At 50.0% G+C, this 26,378-nt stretch overlaps 1 protein-coding gene and 2 pseudogenes across 1 annotated transcript in view; 1 reads left to right on the top strand and 2 right to left on the bottom strand.

Moving 5' to 3' along the window:
* The window catches only part of LOC144143303 (DNA (cytosine-5)-methyltransferase 3B-like), a 206,145-nt gene that overhangs the window by 66,832 nt on the left and 112,935 nt on the right, over positions 1 to 26,378 (top strand). The window lies entirely within an intron of this gene.
* Positions 10,294 to 11,204, bottom strand: LOC144141687 (uncharacterized; annotated as a pseudogene).
* LOC144141685 (uncharacterized) lies at positions 11,265 to 14,774 on the bottom strand (annotated as a pseudogene).

The following is a 26,378-nucleotide window of genomic DNA, read 5'->3' as shown; positions in this document are numbered from 1 at the left end:
CGCATCTTCAACAGGTGGGACGATGAAGAAACTTTCCGGCATGTCTTCTTTTACTTAGAAGATGCTGCTCGAACTTGGTTCGAGAACCATGAGAGCTCTTTGACCGACTGGACTCAATTCAAGAGGGAGTTCCTTAAGACCTTCACTACCGTGGTGAGAAAAGAGCGAGCTGCGCTTTTGCTTGAAACTCGAACGCAGCACCCCAACGAAGGAGTCGTGATTTTCGTTGAGGAGATGAAGCGACTTTTTCGTCGTGCGGACCCTGAAATGACCGAGGAAAAGAAGCTCAGGTTTCTTATGCGAGGAGTGAAGCAAGAGCTTTTTGCTTGTCTAGTCCGTAACCCTCCGAAGACAGTGGCCGAATTCGCGTCTGAGGCGGCCGCGATGGAGAAGACGCTAGAAATTCGAACCAGGCAGTACGACCGCCCTGTCAACGCGCTGTTCTCGGAGACCATCGGTGCTGCAAATGGAAGCTCCGATACATTGCAAGAGACCATCCGAGCAGTGGTCAGGGAGGAGCTTCGGAAGCTTTTTCCAACGACGCCGCAACCTCAAGTGGCTTCCCTGACCGACGTAATCCGAGAAGAAGTCCAAAACGCACTGGGAACTTCTACACCGTCGGAAGCACCCCGCGAACCACAAGCCATGACCTACGCCTCGGCTGTTCGTCAACCCCGCCCTGCTCCAACCCGTCGTCAAGAGGCTGAGCCATACCGCCGTCCAACGCCGCCCGCCCGACGCCCTGTAGACCAGTACCAGACGCCAAGGAAGACCGACGTGTGGCGAACGCCCGATAATCGCCCGCTGTGCTACCACTGCGGAGAGGCCGACCACATCTACCGTCGCTGTCCCTACAAGAGGCTCGGTTTGCGAGGGTTCTCCGTCGACGCCCCACGCCCCCGATACGGCCAGCGCCCTGCTGAAATCGAAGAATACCTCTCCAACACCAACCGAGGACCAGCCCGCTTCAACCGTTCACCGTCGCCCTACCCGTCTCAGTCACCAAACCGCCGCAGCACTGCTGACTTCTCACGTGGAAGGTCCCCCAGCCCACGCGGGGGAAACTAAAAGCAGCAACTTCGGGAGGTAAAGTTGCACAACGGCGGAAAAATGAAAACCCTCCAACGACGCAGCGACTCGCTGAAGACCATCATTCACGACATGCCCTCATCCCGACGACCCGACCTAGCCCTAACGAGACTCCTGAACACGACGACAGCTACACGGCGCGACGCGTACCCGACCTGACCAAGACGTCCGTTGAGAAGACGACGACAACGACGATGCACAGTGCCCGACCATCAACACGTACAAGCAGAGATACGACGCCCCGACGAACCCGCAACTCGAGGACGACTGCATCTGACGTCAAGGTGTCCATCGACGGCTTTGACGTAGTCGCCCTCGTAGACACGGGAGCTGACTATTCGGTAATGAGCGGACCATTTGCGTCTAAACTGAAGAAAGTTATGACCAGATGGGACGGTGCGCACATACGCACAGCAGGAGGCCACCTTGTGACGCCAAGTGGAACGTGCACATCGCGCGTCACCATAGACGGCACAACGTACCCTGCGGCGTTCGTCGTTCTGCCTAACTGCTCCCGCGACGTGATTCTCGGAATGGACTTTTTCACGGACAACGGCGCAATAATTGATCTGCAGACCAAGTCGATAACATTTTCCTCCAATCACTCCACGACGCCGCAGCCGAACCCCGATCACCGTGCTGCTGTCAGGATCACCGACGATCACATCACCCTGCCACCCCGCGCAAGCTTGATGATCGCCGTCTACTGTGAGGATGCTGCTTCTGACATCGACGCTATCGTAGAGAGTGATCGAAGGTTGCTTCTCGACCGCGGTGTCTCCGTCGCAAGAGGCATTGCGCACTTTAAGCAACGCCAATCTCACGTTTTGGTCACTAATTTCACCGAAGAGTACCAGCATTTAAACAAGGGAGCTGCAATTGCGTTCCTCGAAAAAACGCAAGAAGCAAGTGATGTGATCGCAGTCGCCGACTTTGAACGCACACCCGTAGAAACATTCAAGCTCCCGCAGCCATTCGACGTGAATCCGGCGCTACCGCAAGAACAACGGAAAAAATTATTGGCTTTGCTGCGTCGCTATAGCGAATGTTTTTCGTCGAGCGCAAAACTACGTCAGACCCCTCTAACGAAGCACCGAATAATAACCGAAGATGGAGCCCGACCTACCCGACAGTCACCGTACCGTGTCTCTTCACACGAACGGGAAGCCATCCGGACTCAAGTCGACGACATGCTGAGCGATGACATTATACAGCCATCGAAAAGCCCCTGGGCTGCGCCCGTCGTACTCGTAAAGAAAAAAGACGGCACATTAAGGTTTTGCGTTGACTACCGGCGACTGAACAAAATCACGAAAAAGGACGTGTACCCCCTCCCCCGAATCGACGACGCCCTCGACCACCTCTGCCACGCGAAGTACTTCTCATCGATGGACCTGAAGACCGGCTACTGGCAAATTGAAGTGGACGAGAGAGACCGAGAGAAGACTGCATTTATAACCCCAGACGGCCTATACGAGTTCAAGGTGATGCCGTTTGGGCTGTGCACAGCACCAGCGACGTTTCAAAGAGTCATGGACACTGTGCTAGCTGGCCTTAAGTGGCACACCTGCCTCGTATACCTCGACGACGTAGTGGTATTCGCCCGGACTTTCGACGAACACCTTGCAAGGTTGGAGTCTGTACTCGAGGCCATTCGTACGTCGGGGTTGACGCTGAAGCCTGAAAAGTGCCGTTTCGCATACGGGGAACTCAAGTTCTTGGGCCACGTCGTCAACGCCGCGGGAGTCCTACCTGACCCGGCAAAAACTTCAGCCATTGCGAACTTCCCAAGGCCAAAAGACAAGAAGGGCGTGCGGAGATTTCTCGGGCTGTGCGCATACTACCGGCGCTTCGTCGCAAACTTCGCACGCATTGCAGAGCCACTCACGCGCTTGACGAAAGATAGTACCCCTTTCAGCTGGGAAAACGACCAAGAAAAAGCATTCGGCGAGCTGCAAAAACACCTGCAAAGCCCGCCCGTGCTCGCTCATTTCGACGGAAATGCCGAAACGGAAATGCATACGGACGCCAGTGATATAGGCTTGGGTGCCGTCCTTGTCCAAAAGCAAAGCGGCTGCGAAAGGGTAATCGCCTATGCTAGCCGTGGTCTGTCGAAGGAGGAGAAAAACTATTCTGCCTCTGAGAAAGAGTGCCTGGCTATTATATGGGCGATTTCAAAATTTCGCCCATACGTGTATGGAAGGCCATTCAAGGTTGTAACAGACCACCATGCGCTGTGTTGGCTCGCCAATTTGAAGGACCCCTCTGGCCGTCTTGGGCGGTGGAGCTTGCGCCTGCAGGAGTTCGACGTTACAGTCGTTTATAAATCCGGCAGGAAACACTCCGACGCCGACTGCCTGTCCCGCGCCCCCGTCGACCCACCACCACAAGACTCTAATGAAGACAGCGCGTTCTTCGGGATCGTGACGGAGAGCGACCTAGCCGCCCAGCAGCGTGCCGACCCCGACTTACGCGTCATAATCGAGTACCTCGAGGGATGCAACGTTGCCGTTCCTAGGACCTTCAAACGCAGTTTACCAGCATTCAGCCTGAGAAACTCCGTCCTTGTGAAAAAGAATTTCAGCCCCGGAACAAGAGCGAATTACCTTCTCGTCATCCCCGCGGACCTTCGTGACGAAATTTTGGAAGCGTGCCACGACGACCCGTCTTCCGGACATCTGGGCACAGCCCGCACTATTGGAAAAATCAAGGCGAGGTACTACTGGCCCGGCCTTACCTCTGACGTCACCCACTACGTCCGGAGCTGCCGTGACTGCCAGCGACGAAAAACGCCGCCGACAAGACCCGCCGGACTTCTGCAACCGATCGCCGTCCCATCGAGACCATTTCAACAGATTGGAATGGACCTTTTAGGCCCGTTCCCTACGTCACGATCACAGAACAAGTGGATTGTCGTAGCGACAGACTACATGACGCGCTACGCAGAGACCGCCGCTCTTCCGAGGGGGACTGCACAAGAAGTGGCGAAGTTCTTTATAAGCCAAGTTGTGCTGCGACATGGAGCCCCGGAAGTCCTAATCACAGACCGCGGAACGGCATTTACTGCGGAGCTGATGCAAGGAGTATTACGCTACAGCAACACGGATCACCGAAGAACGACGGCGTACCACCCCCAAACGAACGGACTAACAGAACGTCTGAACAAGACAATCGCAGATATGCTGTCAATGTACGTTGACGTTGAACATAAGACTTGGGACGAAGTGCTCCCGTATGTCACGTTTGCGTACAACACGGCTATCCAGGAGACGACACAGCTGACGCCGTTCGAGCTTGTCTACGGTAGAAGGCCGACTACGATGCTCGACGCCATGCTTCCGCACGTAGAAGACGACGACCTCAACGCCGACGTCCACGGATATCTTCAACGTGCGGAGGAGGCCCGCCAGCTCGCTCGAGTTCGTATAACGGACCAGCAGCTGGTGGATGCGGGCCGCTACAACCTCCGACGCCGAGACGCCGAGTACCAACCAGGGGATCGTGTGTGGGTTTGGACTCCCATCCGACGACGCGGACTCAGTGAGAAGCTCCTGCGACGGTATTTCGGACCCTACCAGATTCTACGACGTGTTGCCCAACTTACCTACGAAGTGATCCCCGATGGTGACTCCGGCACATCACGACGACGCACGCGGCCTGAAGTCGTCCACGTTGTTCGCTTAAAACCTTTCTACGGACGATGACGAACTTTTATTTTCATTTGTTCGGACTGTCGCTTATGTTAGCATCGGGTCGATGCACTCTTAGAGGGGGGGGTAATGCCGCGAACCATACATTGGGTTTGTTTATTTGTGTTTTGCTTTTACCGCCCGGCTGCGCCGGTCTGTGTTATCTCTGCGCCAAGGGAAGCGCGTGTTCCATTCTTTCTTTCTGTGCCGCATGTGTTATCTGTTGTGATAGGGAGAGCATTCCGATCTAACGTGAACAGCCCAGAATAATCTTCTTGGATCTACTATGTTCTCGATGCGAATCGACGTTTCGAGAACCACGCGCGCCAAAAGATAAAAAGCCTGCAGTGCGGACGCCGGGGCATTCGATTCGACAACACTCGCCTGTGCAAGTCACTTTGTTGACCGCTGCTTCGCCGCCTCTGTATTCTTTTGAGTTGTTAGGGGAGCACAAGTTCGCTCCAATAAACGTGTTTCTCATTCAACACCACTGCATCGTCCTTGTCTTCGTGACAATATACAGATGCAAAAACTTGTGAGAGAGCAGGCTGAGACAATACAAACACAAGCAGGGGGAATGTTAAAAAACATACAAACCAGTGAAGTTAGCAATGCAGACAAACTTGAAAGGATATTCGGAGCCACAAAGCCTTCTAATTTATCAGACCTGGCTGATCATGCACCGCAATCGTGTGGGCAAGCATGCCACTTCAGAAGGGGTGCTTTCTTAGGAGTGTGGCTTTCCCCCAACGAATGCAGTGATTCAAGACCCAATGAGCACACGTTACGGTCAGAACTGACTCAGTGTATTAGTGATGGTGCACGATCGTGTACGATAGAAGACACTATCGCAACATGACATCAATGGTTCCTGTTATTCCTGTAGGATGTGCTCTGTATAGCAATCTGCTGGCACCCTCAGACTTGAGAAAAACTACCCAACTAAACGTTTGCTACAGTTGAGTTCTTTAGCTTCCTACACTCCAATTTGCCATACCGTCCTCACTTATTAACACAGTGAATCCTCCTGCTTGGTGTTTCGGAACAGTGCAGAGCTCCATCCGCACTGCAAAGTGGTAGCGCTTTTTTGTTCTTGGTGTTATTTACTTTACCACATAGATTTGTTGATAAAGGCTATTAGAGATGGGAAATACCACTTGCAATTGGAAAGACCTAGTCTTTCGTAACTTACTCAGCTCCATTGCAGATTGGAAAGTTTTTTAGCAGTGAGATGCAAGAACGTTTAATTCAAGGTAAAGCTATATTTAAACGGTGAGTTTAGAATATCTATTTAGAAGCTACTAAGTACAAAAACACGGTGGAAGAGAGCACAGCGCAAGCCAGAGAACGAACGCCACGCGCTTCACCGTCAGCGTCCTTTTCGTCTTTCTTGGTCATGATACCGGCTAGCACAGTACATGCAGCGTCCTCTTTGCGGGGAATTTAATTAATGCCCCGTAACACAACCCCCCTGTCTCTAGGTGTGCCGTCCCAGAGCATGGCGCGGCTAAGCTGTAGGGTGCGAGCGGTATGGCCTAAGACGCCTGGCGTGGACGACATCTGTTTGTGATGAGCGGGACGGGTCTGCTGAGACGAGTGGGGCGATTTTGTAATTTACTTCAGTTACTTGGTGTACGACACGGTAGAGGCTGTAGTACCTGGCTAGAAGCTTTTCCGAACGCCCTACACAGCGTGCAGGACACCAGCGCAGCACAAGGGATCCAGATGCAAAGTGGCGGGTGCTGTGACGGCAGTTGTAGTGATCTTTTTGAGAGCGCTGGGAGGAAGTAAGCCTGGTGCGAGCTATGTTGCGGGCAAAGTCAGCGCGGGAAGCGGCATCTTGTGCATATACGGATGGTTGCACAGGGGGTTGAAATGAAGCCTCCAGCAACACCGGCTCTCGGCCGAATAGGAGGTACAAGGGAGAGTATCCTGCAGTATGAAGGCGCGGCTGGTTGTTGGCGAATGTTATGTCAGGCAAGAAAATTTCCCAGTCACTATGGTCGTCGTAAACGTACATAGCAAGCATATTTGTTAAATGCCGGTTGAGGCGCTCTGTGAGGACATTGGTTTGAGGGTGGTATGAGGTAGTAACCTCGTGAACGCTTGCGCAGGAGGAGCCGATGTCGTCGGCTACTCGGGAAAAGAAGTATTTGTCTGCAGTCTGTCAGTAGCTGGCGAGGAGCACCGTGATGTGAGGTGACGTCGTGCAGGAGGAAACTGGCGAAATCGGTTGCGCAGCTGGTTGGAAGAGCTTGCGTGATTGCGTATCGTGTCGGATATTCGATGGCCACTGCAGTCCACTTTGTTGCCGTTCGCAGACCGGGGAAACGGACAGAGGAGATCTAAACCAACTCTTAAGAATGGCTCAATAGGTATATGGAGTGGGACTGGCAGGTAGCGTGGTAGGCACTTTTCTGTGCTGGCATATATCAGATGCGCCGACGTAACGTCAAATCGCGTGGTAAAGCCCCGCCCAGAAAAAGCGCTGTCACACGCGGTGATAGGTCTGGGAAACCCCTATAAGGCCAGCTGTTGGAAGGTCTAGGCCATCTAGGCGGACAATACGATGATAGAGTACGCCATCTCTCATTTAGAACAACTGCAGTGAAGGGTCGGAAGGGGCAGTGGTTAATTTGTCGCCGATCCTGGTCTAGGAGGCATCAAGGCGCTGCTCAGCAGCAAGGTGTTGAAAGGAGGAAAGTGGCAATACCGAGGTGGCGAATGAGTCGGAACTTGTAGGATCGGGAGGCTCGACTGTGTCGTGTGAGACAGTCAGCGTCTTGATGTAGGCGACCAGACGCAAGCCAGCATAGCGCGAGGTGATCTGTCACGACGGAAAATGGTCGACCGTAGAGATATGGGCGAAATTTACCCATGGCCCACACGGGGGCAAGACAATCCGGTTCGGCAACGGAATAGTTTCGTTCAGCTGGTGTTTGCAGGCGGCTGGCGTAGGCAATAACGCAGTCGTGTCAGGATTGTCGTTGAGGCAAGACGGCTCCAATGCTGTGACCTTTAGCGTTAGTTTGTACTTCCGGCGGAACAGCCACATCAAAGTGAGCTAGAATGGGTGAAGTTGTGAGGAGAGATATCAGGGTTTTCAAAGCCTGAGCTTGCTCACTGTTAAGGCATAAAGTTGGGCTAGTTGGTTATCTGACTGCATTTTACTAGCGAAAAATTTCAGTTGTAGTTTAGCGAGTGTCCTGTGTACTTCGTCTTCGTCCGCGTCTATTTTTCGCTAGTAAAATGCAGTCTTGCTCACTGACCCACCAAAAGACAGAATCCTTTCTGGGAAGCTCGGTGAGAGGGCGGGCGATATCAGTGAAGCCTCGGATGAAGCGATCGAAATAGTAGCATAGGCCCACAAAACTTCGTACGTCCGCCGATGACCGGGGAACCAGAAAATCTCTAGGCCCCTTAATCTTGTCGGGGTCAGGCTGCACAACATTAGCCTCCACAAGGTGGCCAAAATGGTTATTTCGCGCCTGGCGTATTTTGCCCGCACCCAACCAAATGATACCAGATAAAGCGGTATTACAAGGGTGTATTTACAATACTTGTTTGGAAGCGAGTTATTAAAAACACGGTGAAAGAGATCACCACGCAAGCCAGGGAAGAAACGCCACGCGCTTCACTGTCAGCGTCCTCTTCATCTGCCTTCTGATGATGATCCGGGTTAGCACTGTACATGTAGCGTCCCCTTTGCGGGGAATTTAATTAGTGCCCTGTTACATTATTCAAAAATTTCAAATTTCCAACTACATTTATAAAAATAGAGAGGAGTTATGTATTATAGGCTGGCACTAATGCATTGTTATGAGGCTGTAAACGGCCCATTACCATTAAACTGCTATGGTGACACAGAATAGGCCCCACTGAAATTGCCCACTGATGTTATTTGGTAGTGGTTTGATTGGGGGGGGGGGGGTGGAACCAACTGCACAACGGAAATTGTTTGACTTTATTAAAAAATCAGAAAGTGGCTGCGGAGGTAGCCTTCGTTCATGTTTCCTTTATTATCTCCGTTATTTTTAAGTTGTCAGTAAAGTTAGCATCGTTGTTATATGGTTCTTTTAATTTAACAAAATTTTTATTCTGTTTTTATAGCTTCCTTAACAAAAAAAAAAGTGACAGGTGGTTCCACATGCTAGAAAGTGGTCCTTTTCTCCCGGTGAGAACCAGCCATTGAATATTTGTGGCTTTCTTTATAGTTAGTTTTGACCCAGAACATTTTAAGGCAGCTCCTTTTCATGATAACAAAATGACAATATATCAAGCCACTGTACACTCAATTTTTTCAAATGCGGCATTATTCGACAATCCCACTTTTTAAGAAATAGCTCGAAAAAAAAATACCAATAGGTGGCTTTAATTTAACACGGTAGGAAAAAACGTTAATTCGTGCACTTTTTAAAATTTTCACAGATCGTCGTCATCATCATCATGATTCCAGCATATTTACTAAGCCCACTAGAGCGCGAAGGCCTCTCCCATTAAACTCTAATCATTCCTATTACGCGCTACCAGAGTTAGGCTGTGCCCCCTATATTTTTGGACTAATCGATCCATCGAACGAATGGTCTTCCCAACACATCTGCTCCCGTCTCAGTAGCTAGTCTGTGACTTGTTAAACACCCATTGTCATTTTTTCATATCAATGGTCTAAGGCCACTTCGTCCAAGTTAACTGGTCATTAACTGGTCCAAGGCCACTTCGGTAAGTTCATTCCCTGACTCTAGATGCTCATTTTTTGACCAAAAGTATTGGTGATAGAGTTGACTCGAGCATTTCATGTAGGTGCAAGTAAGGCACCAAGTTTCTGCCCAATATATCATCACCGGCAAGTATTGCCAGACAATACATGTATTTCCGGCAGTGCACATCGGCTGGAGAATAGTGGGTACATACTAAATCAATGTCGGACGGTCGTGGTATGTGCCCATTGTTCTCGCTACAACCACTGTGGCTAATGACGTCGTAGCCTACTATTTATTGTTTGAAAGCTCTTGGCAAATGTACCCCAGCCGCAAAGGCAGCTTCCTAAGGGCGGAAAATAGAAACGAGCAAGCGGTGCCACAAGGGGAATGGCCTCGTACAGACATTGGGAGGTGCTTTCTCGGTTTAATGCTGCTTTTATAATATGAAGTTTAGATTAAAATAGTGAGCGTTGATTGATCTGTGGACATTTATGCTTCCCCCGTTTCTGACTGACTTCGGAGATACACATAATTCCTTGGAAACGCAGACAAAAAGAAACCACCCAGTTATAAAAAAGGAATTGCGTAGAATGGAAATTGGCCAACTAGAAAAAATTGAAATTTGAAACAATTGATCGCGGCCGGGATTTATGAGTGCTTTTGAATATCTCCTACGGTGTCTCCGACGATGGCGGGTGGCAAGGGAGAGATTGTGGGGCGTGCGTGTGAGCCTTGCGCCAGTGCATAGACGGAAGGCAGAGCTTGGTGCCTGTTCGGGAAACTGGCCGGTCATCGCGCGTGTCGCGTGGCTGGTGCTACGCGAGCGTGCGGGAGCACGAGCAGCCCGGGCCCGCAGTAAGAGCCGATGCGCACGACAGCTGCTCAGCTGGCAAAACAAGTCCCACACTTTATTTGGGGCAGAATATATACAAAATAAGTGGCGCCACACTATAGTAGCAGCCTAACTAAATGGCTGAAGAGTGGCGACCTCTACATCTCCCCCCTTGAGGACCAGACGGAAGAGGGAGGACGCCAGACACTGCACGTCTCAAGTTTAGGCGGTCCGGAGGCACAACACAGCGGCCACTACGTGTTCGTGTCACACCACTGCGGTCACTGCCTGCAGGGGGAAGCCCAAGGGAACCGGGTGGTTGCACTGCGATAGCACACTGGGGTTCCGGAAGCGGAAGTGGCCGCTGTGGCTCTTTCCCCTCAGAGAGCGGTGGTTCCACCCTTGGCGCAGGAGGGGCAAAATGCACTAGGTGACGCCGGTTGCGTTGTAGGACGCCACCTTGCTCTGTTTCCACGACATAGCTTCTTGGTCGTCGGGCTGGGCTCAGCACAGTAGCCTTGATCTGGTCGGCTCGCACCCAGACACACTGGCCTGTTCGGAGCGATGGCAGATCTCGAGCTTCGTGATGCCTGTTAAAGTCAGCGGTCTGTTTCGCTTGTAGGCTGCGTCTTTGCTCCTCACGTCTTTCCTCGACGGCCAGTGAAGACATAACTGGGAGTCCTGTTTCGGAACTTTGGTTCGGAGTTGTCGTCCCATCAAGAGCTGGGCCGGGCTGAAGCCATCGACTCCTGGGGTGTCCCGGTAGCTGAGCAAGGCCAGATGAGGATCTGCTGCTTTGCGGAACAACTCCTTGATGGTCCTGACCATTCTATCCGCCTCTCCGTTCGATTGTGCATAGTGCGGGCTGCTGGTGATGTGGTCAAAGCCGTAAGATGCCGCAAGCGCTGCAAACTCGTGCGAAGAGAACAGTGGACCGTTGTCCGATCTGACCTCTCACGGAATCCCAAGGCGGGCAAAGATGCTTTTGAGGACGCCAATGACTGCCTGAGCCCTTGTTCTCCTCAAGGTTACGACTTCAGGGTACCTGGAGTGGTAGTCCACCACCAAGATGAATGTCTGGCTGCGAAGGTTGAACAGGTCTATGCCGACAAGTTTCAAGGGTTGTGAAGGTAGGACCGTGGAGATCAGGGGTTCTGCAAGGTTCAACCGAGTGGAAGCACACTGCTTGCAGTTTGTTACCACAGAGGTAATGCCTGCTGAAGTGCCAGGCCACCAAATGGACTCTCGAGCAAGAGCTTTCGTCCTATTGATGCCTTGGTGTCTTTCGTGTACAGCATCAAGACAGCCGGCCGAACGGAATATGGGATGACTATCCTGGCGCCTATCAGTAGAACGCCGTCACAGACAGAGAGCTCATCTGCTGCTGAGGCATACTGGGAGAGGTGCAGTGGCAGCTTGGACTTCTGTGCCCAACCATTCTGGCAGAAGAAGGTGAGGGCTCTGCACTCGCCATCTGACTCTTGTGCCTGTCGCACGTCCTGTGGGCTTAGTGGCAAGGCTTCTGACATGCGGCTGACCACTTTAGCTGCAAACAATTCAAGGGTGTCCAGGGGGAGGGACGCCTTTTGGGTGATGCGTGACAACGTATCTGCCGTAGCTAGCAGCTTTCCTGGCACATGCAGCATCCGGAACTGGTTTCGCATGGTCTTTAACCGGAGCCTCTGTATGCGAAGCGGCAGCTTGTCCAGCTCCATCTTGCCAAAGAGTGAAACGAGTGGTAGGTGATCTGTCTCGACATCAAAGGTGATGCCGCGGACGAATTCGTCAAACCGTTGGATTGCCCATGTCGTTGCCAACGCTTCCTGTTCTGTCTGGCTGTAACGCTGCTATCTCAGTCATTGACCTCGAAGCAAACGCAACTGGGCGGCGCTCTAGAGAGGGCTGGGTCTGCAGCAAGACCGCGCCGAGTGCAAACGAGCTTGCGGCAGCCGAAACTGGGGTGGCGTATGACGGATGGTGCTTGGCCATGCAACGGTCTGACGTCAGGAGTTCCGTGATTTTCTCGAATGCAGCATTTTGTTTATGCTGCCACACCCAACTCACAGACTTGCCTAAAAGTGCTCTGATGGGAGCTGTGACCTTCGAGATGCAAGGCAAAAACCGGGCAAGATGGTTGACCATTCCGAGCAGTCGTCGGACACCTGCGATTTCGGTTGGAGCCTCTATGGCTTTGAGTGCTTCGACCTTGCCTGGACTTCGCCTAATGCCTTGTGCTGAAACGATGACTCCTACGAAGGAGACTTCGTAGACACAAAAACGACACTTGTCTGGGTTCAATGTGATGCCTGCATTTGCAAGGCGAGACAGCACCTGGCTCGCTCTGGCGTCGTGCTCCTCTCGGGTGGGCCCAAAGACCAGAATGTCGTCTATCATATTGGCGACGCCTTCCTGGCCCTCTAGGATCCGGGCCCTCTGTTTTTGGAAATACTCCGGCGTGGAGGTGATGCCAAAGGGGAGCCGGCAGAAGCAGTATCGGCCAAATGGGGTGATGAAGGTTGTGAGCTCTTGGGAGTCTGCAGAGTGTTTAACCTGGTGGACGCTGGCTATTGCATCCAGCTTTGAGAAAAGTGTTGCATCGCCAAGAAGGACAAGGACTTGCTCTACAGTTGGTTGAATGTGGCGCTCACGAAGGACGACCTTGTTCAGCTGAGACAAGTCAACGCACAGCCGGTAGGAACCATCGGCTTTCCGGACTACAACGATACCAGAGCACCACAGCGTTAGATTGTCGACCCTGCGAATCACGCCTCCTTCCTCCAGTTTGTGAAGCTCGTGGCGGACGACCTCGAGCAGCGGCATGGGAATCCTGCGAGGCACGCTTTGGGAGAAGGGTACGGCATCAGGTCTAAGGAGGATAGTGTACTCGTCCTTGAGGGTGCCCAATCTTTGGAAGAGCTCCGCGCGCAATGTTGCATTTGGAGTCTGGATCTCGTCGAGAAACTTTACAACTTGAAGGGCTTGAAGCGCCGGCAGTCCCAGAAGAGGTACTGTGAGAGACTGGATCACGTACAAGCGCTGAGACCTCATTTTCCCGTGCCACCGAAGTCTTGCCATGTACGAATCTACCACACGCAGCGGCTGACCGCCGGGTCCGGTGAGCAGGGTGTTTACGTGGTCGAGCTTAGCCGGCAACGCAGAGAAGTCGTTAGGAACGGCGGACACCTCGGCTCCGGAATTGACCTTGAACTGCTTGAACTGCGCTGTGTAGTTCTCAACTGTGACGTCGACGAACTTTGCCGCGGCGGGCGTCCCGACAGCGTGTAGGTGAATAGAACCGAGCTTGTGTTTTGCCTTCCTAGCACGGCACACTTTAGCAAAGTGCCCTTTCGTTTCCAGAAGTTGTAGGCGGAATTTCGTGGAGGGCAGTTCGAACGTGGATGTGGCGCGCGGCCGCCGAATTCACATGTTGACGGCTGGCGGGAGCGCTCTGCTTTCCGCGGTGGCGAAGACGGCTTATCCTAGTTGCAGCGGCGACAGGCGAACTTGTTATCGCGTACGGCGTCGAGGGGTAGCTCGCGGGAGTGCTCTGCGCGGTTTTGCGGCAACATTTTTTTCTTTGTGGGCGTCTTCTGATTGACGAGTCTGCATCCATGCTCCTTTGAGCGTCAACTTCGCGTTCCGGCAAAGCTGGTCCGAAAGGCGCGAGTCGCGGAGGCTGACGATGAATTTATCGCGCACAAGCCTTTGCTCCACCTCAGCTGAAGGATAGTTGTACTGCTTCACCAATTTACACAGTTCGGCGTAGTAGGCGTCGATGCTTTTGTTGGGCAAATGAACGCGTAGGTGAAAACGCCACGACTCGTAGAGTTCGTTCGCCGGGTGCACAAAGTGGTCGGTGAAGCGAGTGGCCGCCGCTTGAAATGAGGTGAGTGATGCGGCATCGAGCGAAAACGTTTGGAGCAGTGGGCGGGCCGCCGGCCCCATGCAGTACAACAACGAGCGTAACTGCACGTCGCCGGACGCTTGAGTCAGGCCCGAAACAACGGCGTAGTCCTCGTAGCGGCTGAGTCATGCTGGCCAGGTTCCGGGGTTCGTGAAGTTGAAAGGTGCGGGCGGCTGGAGGTTGAGGCTGAACATTGTCGGCGGCGCTCCGTCCTTGCGGGCCATCGTGGAGCGGTCGGGGTTAGTCCGGGATGAGGGGGCGTTACGCGGCCACTTCTGACACCATGTCGCGTGGCTGGCGCCGCGCGAGCGTGCGGGAGCACGAGCGGCCCCGGCCCGCAGTAAGAGCCGATGCGCACGATAGCTGCTCAGCTGACAAAAGAAGTCCTACACTTTATTTTGGGCAGAATATATACAAAATAAGTGGCGCCACACGCTAGTGGCAGCCTAACTAAATGGCTGAAGGGTGGAGACCTCTACAGCGCGCAAAGTGCGCACATAGGCGACGCCTCCACTGGGTGCCGGGGGGTCAGCGTAGGGATGTCTCCCACGGCCGGTCATTGCTTACAGCGGGCTGGAGCGCGTGTTGGCTTTTCCGGATGTTGCTGTACGCCGTCGGCTGCCGGTATCAATTACTGAACGTCACAGTACCTGTATATAACTTCGCTAACTATTCTTCCGCCTTTAATTGGCCTTAGAATTTTCTACTGGTGTACCAGTCAGCGAAGCATCGAGTGTGGAGCTGCTTGAAGTTAAAGATTGATTAGGTCTAGAAACTAACAAACAAAAGCACATTCGTCCAGGCACAAATTGTGTTGTGGCATAGTTTCATCTGAGCTAATGAATTACGATGACCCGCAGCAGTCGGGCCGCCAGTGGCAAGGCGACTAAACGCTGAGCCGACTGATTCTATCGGAGCGCTGCCGAGCCCTTCAGTAGCGCAGTCAAGTCAAGCAATCTCAATTGAGATTCCATAAAAATATAAAATTTTGTAGGGAATTTGCAGCGAGGATGCAGATAGGAGGACAGGACTTACGAATTGATTTTTCTACTACATAAAGCCGCATAAATGAAGTGAGACTGGTCGAAACTGGTCGAGAGTGGCTACAGACCCCAGACTAGATTTTGCGCAAGTAATCCCGCAATGTTCACCAAAAACGTCTTTGCTTTTTAATGCCCGTGCGTAAGAAATAAGTTTCTAGCTTTTTGGAGCGCAGAATCAGACGTGCAGCATTTTTAGTTGTTGAGAGTTGTGACCCCCTACCACCCACTGCAATGAATTTTCGGTCAATGCATGGCATATTGTGCTAGCACAACATTACATCTGAAATTTATTTCTTTCACCAATAAATGCATTCCCTTGAACTAGAAACCAACTTTATTTTTAGACCAATTCTTTCCCGAATCACCACAGCTGGCGAAGCAGGCCTACATGGAGTTCAAGTATTTGCCATTTTTGCCTATGACTGAAAATGAAACTCCCGCAATACAGCCCCACTTTGTAGTGAAACTTCCTGTTTGGCCTAAAATTGAAAAGTGAGTTTCCAGTTGTGCCCACAATTGCAAATGTGTTTTCCCATTATTTGGCACAATTGTTAATATGATTTTGAATTGTTCAGTCTGGAGCAACTGGTCTATTAATGCCTATTGGATATGACAGACTCCAATTAAAGCAATTAAAAAAAAGCATTTAATTTCGATTTTTTGGACTGGGCAAAAACGAAGGAGGCTTGTGCTTTTTCCCGTTTCATAATGCAAACTTCGTGGTACAGCTATGCCTGTTAACATTATCCGCCACTAGGGATCTTTCTAAGAGAATTCTAAAAACGCGCTGGCATGATTCGAGCTGTCCTAATAATAAACGCAGTGTCGACAATAACGTCCGACGTAACCCAAAATTGAAAACTAGAGCTACGTCCGAGGAAACTCAGAATTGAGAACAAGAGTTATGTCCGACGGAACTTAAAGCCAGTTTTTAAAGTTAGGACCGACGTAACCCAAAATTGAAAACTAAAGTTACTTCCGACAAGTGTCCTCGTCAGACGGAACGTAGGCCAATATTTTGAGTTACGTCTTGCGTAACGTAAAGCACAAAAATTTTCTTACAGCCTACGGCACTAAACAACGTGACGATCTGTATGTGTAATCCATACGCAACATTTAGATTTCTCGATTAGCGGTCCCGGATCATCTGCGCACTCTACGAGACGCGGTCTGGTGCCCGATTTTCCCATGTATTCCTAAGGGACTTCCAGTCCGAACGCAGTCCTCGGACTGCCTGCGGACCGTCTCGGACTGGTAAATCGAGTAGGCCAATTACTGAAATGGTCGCTTGTACGATAGATGACGTCCAATTCGAAAACACAAATGTTGCTGCCTTACGGCCAAACCGGTTCGAAATGAGTAAAGTTAGGAAACATGTTCGAAAGCACCGGTTTTCTGTCGGTCGAGTGGCCAGGAGCGTGATATGAGTGCCCACACTACTGCAGCGATCCGGGATCGAATCCAAGCTGGTCTGGTGGAGCTTTTTTTAATTAAATTATTCAAATTTTTCTGTACTATTCCACGTACACTTCTTTCCGTATTTTACACATACAAGCAAAGAAAAAGTGGGAATAACTAAAATAAAACCTCCTTACCTCCTTACGTTTTGTATTAGTCATCCAGATCAATTAACTGAATTTTATCGACATTTCGTTTTTTCTGTGAAGAAAAAATGACTACCAGAACAATGCCTTTATTACTGCTAATCAATTATTTGTTATTAGCGGTAGGTTACTATTCGTTTAACCTTCCGATTAATCAATTATTGTTTTAGCTGCCATTGATTGTTTTACCCGTTTAAAAGAGCCATGAAGACAAAACAGGTTTGATTCATTCGAAAGCTTACCTCGTTAGAATCATACTGACACACTTTTAATGTAAACATCGCTCAAGTAAGCTGTATAATTAGGAAAAAACTATGATGGTCATGCGACCCACTAGCTCATTTCCCGCAACAGAACCTATGATGTCATCCCAGCCAGCTCTGCGATTGCTGGCGGCTGGAAAAACAAACGCAAATTAGGCACAACTTATCAGCTTACCGAACGAGCGATTTGCGCTTAAATGTAGGGCACATTCTCTTTATGTCAGTAAGAATGGGGTGACATACAGGGGAAGTTACTAAAGCACACGCAAACATACAAGTACCAATATATATTGCGGTTGCTACTGCGCGCACTGTGCTTGGTTTAGCTGCACGGGACTGCGGGACTTTGGGGTAGTTTTAGACGACACTGGAGCTGATAATTAACTCCCTGAACAAAACAAGCCAGGATAAATTACGTTCACAAACAAACCACACGTAGAAAACGGCTTGCCGCGGTGTGGTGGTGCCATCTAGGGTGACTAACAGTAGGCAAGTCTGCGCTCCCATGGCCGGACACGATTGGGGAGGAGGAGACCGGGCCGTTCCACGCCAAGTTTAGCTGAGAGACCTGCTCTTATGATGTCATTGCAAACGTCGTCCAAGCACATGTTTTGGCGCGAGAATCAAACTTTTAGCTTAAATTGATTATTTCACATTGAATAAAGCATCTCTTGCTTCCGAAAAAGCGCTGGGAGCACTATACAACATGACATCTTTCGAATGAAACAAACTGGTATTTCGTCTTCGTGTCTCCTTTAAGCTAGTCAGAAAACTCAATAATGTTTCATCGACAACTCTTTGACTTTATACACGAAGCCCCCTGTTCGTGTACCTCTGAACTCGTGTATTTTCATTACGCAGGGAAACATTTTGAATAAAAACTACAAATATACACTGCACAATAAACGAGTGGGCAATTATATATACCGTTCTGCCGTTGTATACGCTATTTCTGTAGTAAGGAAGGCGCTATTAATCGGTGCCATCTGCACGCACCGCGGGTGATGATGTCCCCGATTTTAGAAGCGTGTGTGTGACTGTGGCCTCCGCGATCGGCTACCAGCGGCGCGCCGTTGCTCCGGCCGTTCCAATCGCCCGGAGAGAGCGTAATTCCGAAGAGGGCGTTTCGCCGTTTTCCGCCGCACCGCGGCGCGCCTAGCCTAAGGTCGTTTTCCCTGGCGCAAGTGGGTGCAAAGGACGAAAACTCGGCCTTCGCAGCCTGTGTGTGACGTTTAATAAACGATTTACCGCACACCAATGCAGCTGAAAGGTAGAAGTAGCTACTGGTGCCATTGGGGTAGTTACCGGTGCTTTGAATTTTTGACGTAGACTATGCCCGGGGTGATGCATAAGTGAATTCATTGTACAGCAGTATTCTTTTTTGTAGTCACGCATGGTTCCAAAACACAACACGTTTTCCGGTTTTATTTCTGAAAATCTCGTACGCGTTGTTTGGAACACACGGAACGCATATTCCGTGGGTTCCAAGCAAGAACCAAATTATGGGAATTCAACCGACCGAAATCCAACCAGTAGTAAACACGAAAATATCCCCTATGTCGTTTCCTTTATCTCCTTTAAACGTGCGGTCTTTGACAGATAAAGTAGATGACATGGCAACTCTACTTGAAACGTTTGGCGTAACTTTTACCGCGATACTATTAACACAGACGTCGTACACTTCAGCATCTCAAGTGTATATTGTCCAAATGGCTGTCGGTATTTTTTCCGCAATAGGCAGGCTAAACGTGCTGCATGGTGCCGTTTATTGGCATGCATGCTTGCATATAGAAACCTACAGAGAGTCTTCCAGTCTACCATAAATGGACGTGGTCTAAGTAATGTAATAAAAATATTTACCCGAGTTACGATTGGTATAGTTCTCCACTTGATGTGTTTATTCACTAATATCCCGAACAACTTACTTACAGCCGATGTTGTGCATACAGATATTAGTGATCAGCTTAACTGCTCACCGAAAAAAATAATGCCCTTAAAGGGGCACTGACACAAAAATTTTGCATCTTGTTTGTTTTGTTGCGATAAGTAGCTAGTGACCTACTTATAACCTGTAGAAACCTCATTTGCCTCAGTGTGCGACGGTTGTTTAATTAGAGGCATTTTAAATGCGGCCAGTCGCAGTTTCGGTTTCAGCGAGTGCCACGAAACGATGGATTTTGTGTCCACAAAGCTGACCACGTGACCGTCGGAGGGATATCACAGAGCAGAGCCGCCGTAGCACTGTCGAATCCGCATCGACGGCAGTTTCTGCTAATGCCCCCACGTACTGATCTCGTGAGGCGCTTAATTAAAAAGCGACCGTGGATGTGACGCAGGCGCTGCGAGTGCAAATGCTACCGCGGCTAAAGAACGACGCGCGACGCTCGAGACGGTGGGTGGCAAGACGCACGCTGGGAGCAGCCGGCCGGTCTGCCTACAGGTCTGCCTACAGATGTGTTCGGCTTAGCACTGAGGCGGATATTCGAGTGCCGCTCTCGTAAGCGGTGCAGATGACAATTTTTAATGCAACCCGCCATCGCATCATTAACTCCTTTCTCATGTAAGCCACCATGGTCGGGACTTGGGAAAAATTTCGTGCAGCGGTAACAAGCTATCACTCGAGCTACCTGCGCCGGCCTGGGCCACTTCGCGGCCGTGGCCGCCGCCTGCACAGCGACCGTGCGGCTAGCTCAGTGGGCTTTTTGTGCCTCCGGCGCGTTTTCGCATCCAATGGTAATGAACAGTAATAGAAACAGAGTGCCTGGAATCGCTGTAGAACTTTGGTCGCGGCCAGCTGCCCCATGAGCTGACGAAATCACGGCGCCTCCGCCGCCAACGATCGGGTCGTTCGTTCTCGAGAGCAGAAGCTCCGCCCTCCGGCCCTCCGATTAGAGCGGCGAGCCGGGCGAGCCGGCGAAAAACGCCGGCAGTGCGGAAGCGGTAAACACAAACTCGTGACGTGTTTGGATGTTGTTTATTTACACGATATCCTCGGGATGTCGATTGCGCGTGGTCCTCTGCTGGCAGGTCGTTTGCGTTTCGCACACTTGAAAATTGATTTTAAATATGTTCTAGGCTGTATTCGCCGCTGATATTTTGCAGATGATGTAGATGTGCTCCCACCAATCTATCTCCGAAGTTATCTCGCCTTCAAAATTTTGTGTCAGTGCCCCTTTATTATGTCATGACAACAAATTAGCAAATCTAGAAATTCAGAAACACTCTTTCGAAAAAATACATATGTAGAGTCGATAGCAATATAAAAGGCATCGCGGAATACCATGACTCTTTCACTCACGGCAAATAATTTGGTAGCGAGATTGCAGTAGTTACTTGAAACCCATAAGCATATTAAATAAAACGCAAAAAAATGATTGATTCGTACCCGTCGAAGCCTAAAAGATTATTTGACTATCGTAGTCGCCTGCCTATAAACAATACACGAGAGCTTATCGGTATTACGCTGTTTTTGTGCACGTGCACTCGCGCGCGCGCACACACACGCACACACACATACGCACGCACGCACGCACACACACACACACACACACGCACGCACGCACGCACGCACGCACGCACACACGCACACACACGCGCACACACACACACACACACACACACACACACACACACACACACACACACACACACACACACACACACACACAACACACACACACACACACACACACACACACACACACACACAACGAATACCCAGAGCGTTCGAAACAACTTCAAAGTCAAAAAAAGCACAAACAAAAAAGTTAACTCGTAAAACAAAAACCATGTACCCGCGCCAATTCGAACTTGTGACTGGCAAAATACTTGCGATGACATACCTAGCACCCCGGACGACTAAGCCACAGGGGGCCGCTGGCGGCGAAGGAAAAGATAAGGTATATAATGTATAACCAGTTTACACTTTTATTTAGTTTTAGTATTTCAAGCAGCTTAGGTGACTGTTTGTTGTATTGCGCTCGTGCAGTAAGCGTCCCCCGAGTTTCCACAATAGCTCACGTCTAGCAATTGCATTTCGTAGACGGGAAAGCGTTCGCAGATGCGTAGTCGTGCTGCTGACCGCTCTGCTTGTTCGCCCAGCGCAAAAAAGTGCTTCCCGCACCCTAGTTTTCCGCTGTACGGTAGAAATATCAGTTCATTTTATTTCCTTAGTACCTATATTGACTTCGCTCACTCTTCTCCCCCTTCAAGAGGCCTTATATTTTCCTACTGGCGTACCAGTCAGCGAAGCGTCGCATGTGCGCTTGTGCAGCGCTTGTGTGAAGCGACCTTGACTTGGTGCTAGATACAGTGTACAAACTAACGAAGTAAATAAAGGCGCATTCTTCCATTCCAAAACGTGTTGTGGCTTAGTTTCAACTGATCGAGCGAATTGCGACGACCCGTTGGCGGCCGGCGTACTAAACGGTGTGCCGACTGACTCGGTCGCGGAAGGTCGGCGAGCCGTGCAGTAGCGCAGCCAATTGCCAGCTCCTCTCCTGCTGACGTCACACAAAAACGCCACAGAAAATGGGCGAGCGTAAAGAGAGAAAGACAGCATTTTCGAATTGATTTTTATACTAAATAAATTCGCGTAAACGCGCACAGAGTGGTCGAAACAGGGCCCAGGCACTCCGGACTACAGTTTGCGCTCGTAATCCCGCATTGTTTACAAATCACTTCAGTCTCCCTTTAACTCATCTGCAATGTGTGTGAACAAGTGTAAGAGCATATTGATGTTATTTCTGCTACTACATATTTTCTTTCTCATTTTTTCCATACCAACACAACAGAATAATTGATGCATAAGCCAGCCGATTGATTGGGGTAAAATATTAAACGACGCCTAGCCCTATTAATTACATTTGTTAAAATATTCTTGACCCATGTAGATTTCTACTCGGGAAACTGCAGACGCTATAAACTGGCACTTGCACGATGTTCGATTTTAATAATGCCCGTCTTCTCGTTTGCTGACATGTCTTGGATATGAAAGAAGTGTACATAGACTGGCACAGAAAAATTTAAATCATTTAATGAAGAAAAAGAATCGCGCCAATCCACCCCGTGAATGTGGTTGGAAAGCAAAGCTGTAAGCGATTACCCATGCGACGTCACTTAAATTCACTCACATCGCTCTACAAATAGTAAAACCAGAGAGAAGTGAAACGCACTTACCCACACCATTTAGATATTCTCGGTAAAGATAAATCAATGCATGATGCATGAACGGTGCTTGGTTGAGTTGTATTGGTGTAGCACAAGAGTGGAAACTTTTTTTATAAAATTAAAGTAAGCTCCAAACCGGTGTTAGACGATCGTACTTATCCGTCTCTGTGCCGCGGCCGGAGGCGACGAGATTTGCGCAAGAGAAGGAGGAGGAGGAGGAAGAAATACTTCTGTTCAGATTTCTGAACGGCCCGGAGTGCAGCCCTGGGGAGTGATTCCTTCTGTGGGGCCCATATGCAGTCCGCGCGGCCTGTGTTCTGTCCACCCGCTGAAGCTGGGTAGGTAGAGAGGGCCTGGGCAGAAGAATCTCCCATCGCTCTAGTTGGGTAGTTGAGGGAAAAAGAGGAGGGTGCTCAGGGCTAAAGTTGCACACCCTGATTACGGGGCGGAGTGTTCCTACTTCTGAGCAAAATTTACATTCAGCGTCGTAGCGATTCGGATACATTATGTGAAGACGCGTAGGCTGTGGGAAGGAGCCCGGATTGTATGAGCCGTAGGGTAGTTTGTTGTTCTCTGGAAAGGTCAGGGTAAGGCGAAGGTACGGTCTGTCTCAGAAGGCGATAACGCTGGGTTATCTCCCTGAACGTGACAAGCAGATGACTCTCCTCGTGCAGCTCCATAGCCCGGGAGGTAAAAGCGCAGCCTTGTTGGGTGGGCGTATTTGTTCCCCTTCATCTAGGCTTGTGGGGGTGTCCAGATGAGTTGAATGGAACCGTTTGGGGAGTGGTTTTTTAGCACGCGCCGTGTAGGTCAGGACACCCAACCCGACTGGTAATTCCAGTAGGCTTGCTACTAGGTGGTAGGAATTGGTGGCTACACTCCGAACACTGGTTGAGTGAGAGCCAAGTTGATGGCTGCCTCTTCTGCAGCCGTCATTTCTTGGGTCCTAAGTTAGGTACACGCAAGGAGGTTGGTTCTGGAAGTAGCCACGATGATGGCGCGTATTGCTGCCCTCGATGTTTGGAGGCGTCTGTGTAGATAACTGCATGATCCCCACCGAGGGTGGTGTTTAGCGCTTGAGCCCGTGCTTTTCGGTAACCCTCGTCATGTGAGTGTTTCGTATTTCTAAGCAAAGGGAGCATTATTAGTTTTAGTCGCCAAGAGTCTGGGAGTACGTCAAGCAGAGTGACATTCTGGGCCAATCTGGTGAAGCATGCGGTTACCCACCTAAGTTCTGAGTCGGACCTTCTTGTTCGAAAGATGGTCTTCTATCGGCTCTTGCACCGTGTTGTCGAGCCCTGTGCTAATCAGCCTCTGTGTGGACGCACTCATGAGAAAACCAATGGCCTGCTCGACCGCCTTTCTAATCATTATATAAAGCATCTACATGTCTTCCTTGTCGAGAAGACAGGGGGTTGGCGTAAGAGACCCAAGAGAGGACAAGAGCTTCCATTAATCGAAAGGTACCGAATTCCTTTAGGCCTCGCTTCTTGGTGGCAACTCGCCTGATCATGTGTATGAAATGATTAATGCTGTTTTTGAGGCGCTGCAAGGAGACGTCACTCTTGGTGTTAGCCTCGAGATGTAGGCCCAGGATCTTGATGCTGGGCTTGGAGCAATGGCCTGGCCATCAAGGAGTATTTGAACGTATTCCTTGATTTGGCGTGAGGGCGGACGACAAGGAGCTGTGATTTTTTACGTGAACACTGGAGGCCGGAGGCTTTAGCACGTTGGCGTATATACTAGAAGTGAGATGCCATGCATTGGTGTGAGCGTCCTTTAACTTTTGTAACTCTTAGCACATGAGCAAGGTGCGCACAGAGCCGCTAGACGGGCTTGAGTGGTCGCGTGACGCTTTCACGTGGCATTCAGCGAGAACGCAGGGGCTAAACCCGTAGATGTGCTTGGTGCGTACACAACCTGTCTTCCCCGTCTTCGCGTGGGCTCGTAGCTAAATCGGTAAGACAACAGGCTCTCGCTTTGTTAGTCGATTAGTTCCAGGTTCGATTCCTGGCAGTGCCAGTAAATTCTTTTATTTGTTCATTGGAGTTTTCTGGTGACACCAACGGTCGCGAAAGAACCCTTGGGGGGTAGAGGTAAAAAGCTTTGCTTTAAAAGCTCCATCAACCCAGCTGGGATTCGAACCCACATCGCTGCAGCAGCGTGGGCTTTTACATCACTTGGGGAATAAAAACCAGCCAAGAAGACGGCGACACAAGGAAACAAACTGACAGGACGATGCTGGACTAACAACTGAATTTTATGAAGAAAACCATAACCTCCCCCAACCACAAGCTGCGCATGGGCACAACTCAACAAGTGATACTTATCGCTTCGTACATTACTAAAGATAAAGCTCGCGACAATGCATAAAATCAAACAACACGCAAACAAGAAAGTGTCACAGATTATCCGCCAAGAAATGAAAATTCTTTGTCAGAAAGCTCAAAGATGCAACGCTTATGCAGCGCTGGTGTCCCGCAGTCCTAATATAGAAAGCCCTAAAATCTCACGCTCAAACTTGGTCCGGCCACGTCCTGAGCTTGCAATTTTATCAAACATGGGTGTGCAGAGACTATCGCGGCAATCGCGACAATGGGTTGGCAAATGGGCACCGTCTGAAGAGTTAAGAGAAGCACAGTGCTCCCTAGTCCTGTCGTTTATACATCGCCCTGTTTGGCCGATGTATAATTTGCAGCACGTCAAGATAATCTGATAAACCACGCCCGTGGTGCACGGAACATACTTGGTGACGTGCCTGGTTGTGCACTGGGCTTTGCGTTTATCTCCCTGCTCAACTCGAGAACACAAACCAGAGAGCTTACGCGGGGCTGAAAACACAATGTTTACGCCATGCCTTTTCGCTACCTTTTTCACGTTGTGCGAAACTTTGTGCTGGTACGGCATCACTTCTAATTTATTCTTATCTATTTCTGGTTTCGAAGATGCGTCAGAATTGCCCAAACGTAGCTTTTTAAATATTATCTCGGCAACCGCACTCAGGACCGCGCTTGGGTAGCCTGCTTCCTTCAAACGATTTTCTTGTTGACGAAAACTGCGCTGAGTAGTATGGAAGCAGCTTTTCTTTAAGGCATTAGACAGGCAAAGTGATTCGATCCCTGTCTTCACTAACTTAGAATGGGAAGAAGAGTACGGAAGGAGTGCTTTGTTTGTACGCGGCGAGTACTTCCAGCAGGCGTGGCCATCGGCAGAGAATGACAACTGCAAATCCAAAAAACGAATACTATCCTCGCAAGGAATTTCGTGCGTAAAACGCAAAGCACCCGAGCACTCATTAAAAAACCCAAAATTGACGTAGCAAGAGAATCAAGGTTGTCATCATGTGAAACCTTTAAAAAAACTAGAAAGTCATGTACGTATCTCAAAATTTTTACTACCCTGTCGTCATTAAAGATTGCTTCAGCATATGGTCAAACTTGGCTAAGAATATGTGACACAAAACAGGAGCGACTGAGGAGCCGATGCAAACCCCCTCCCTTTGGACATACAATTCTTCATGGAATTTCACAAACGTGGCGGAGAGATAAAATGACAGCAATTCAAGGAAAGCATCACTGTTCAAGCCGCATTGGTTCTGGAAGCAAATGGTGCCAGACTCCTCTATGACTTCCATACTACTCAGCGCAGTTTTCGTCAACAAGAAAATCGTTTGAAGGAAGCAGGCTACGCAAGCGCGGTCCTCAGTGCGGTTTCCGAGAAAATATTTAAAAAGCTACTTTCGGGCAATTCTGACGCATCTTCGAAACGAGAGATAGATTAGAAGAAATAGGTAAGAAGAAGAAGAAGAAGAAGAAGAAGAAGGAGAAGAAGAAGAAGAAGAAGAAGAAGAAGAAGAAGAAGAAGAAGAAGAAGAGAGATAGATAAGAAGAAAAAAGGTAGCGAAAAGCATGGCGTAAACATTGTGTTTTCAGCCCCGCGCAAGCTCTCTGGTTTGTGTTCTCGAGTAGAGCATGAAGATAAACGAAAAGCCCAGTGCAGAGCGAGGCACGTCACCAAGTATGTTCCTTGCACCACGGGCGTGGTTTGTCAGATTCCCGTGACGTGCGGCAAAGTATACATCGGCG

The sequence above is a fragment of the Haemaphysalis longicornis genome, unplaced genomic scaffold (genome assembly GCF_048455015.1).
Source record: "Haemaphysalis longicornis isolate Haplotype H1 unplaced genomic scaffold, Haemaphysalis longicornis Haplotype H1 scaffold_6, whole genome shotgun sequence".
NCBI lineage: Eukaryota > Metazoa > Arthropoda > Arachnida > Ixodida > Ixodidae > Haemaphysalis > Haemaphysalis longicornis.
Note: the sequence above shows the minus strand (reverse complement) of the source record. Positions and strands in the feature narration are given on the sequence as shown.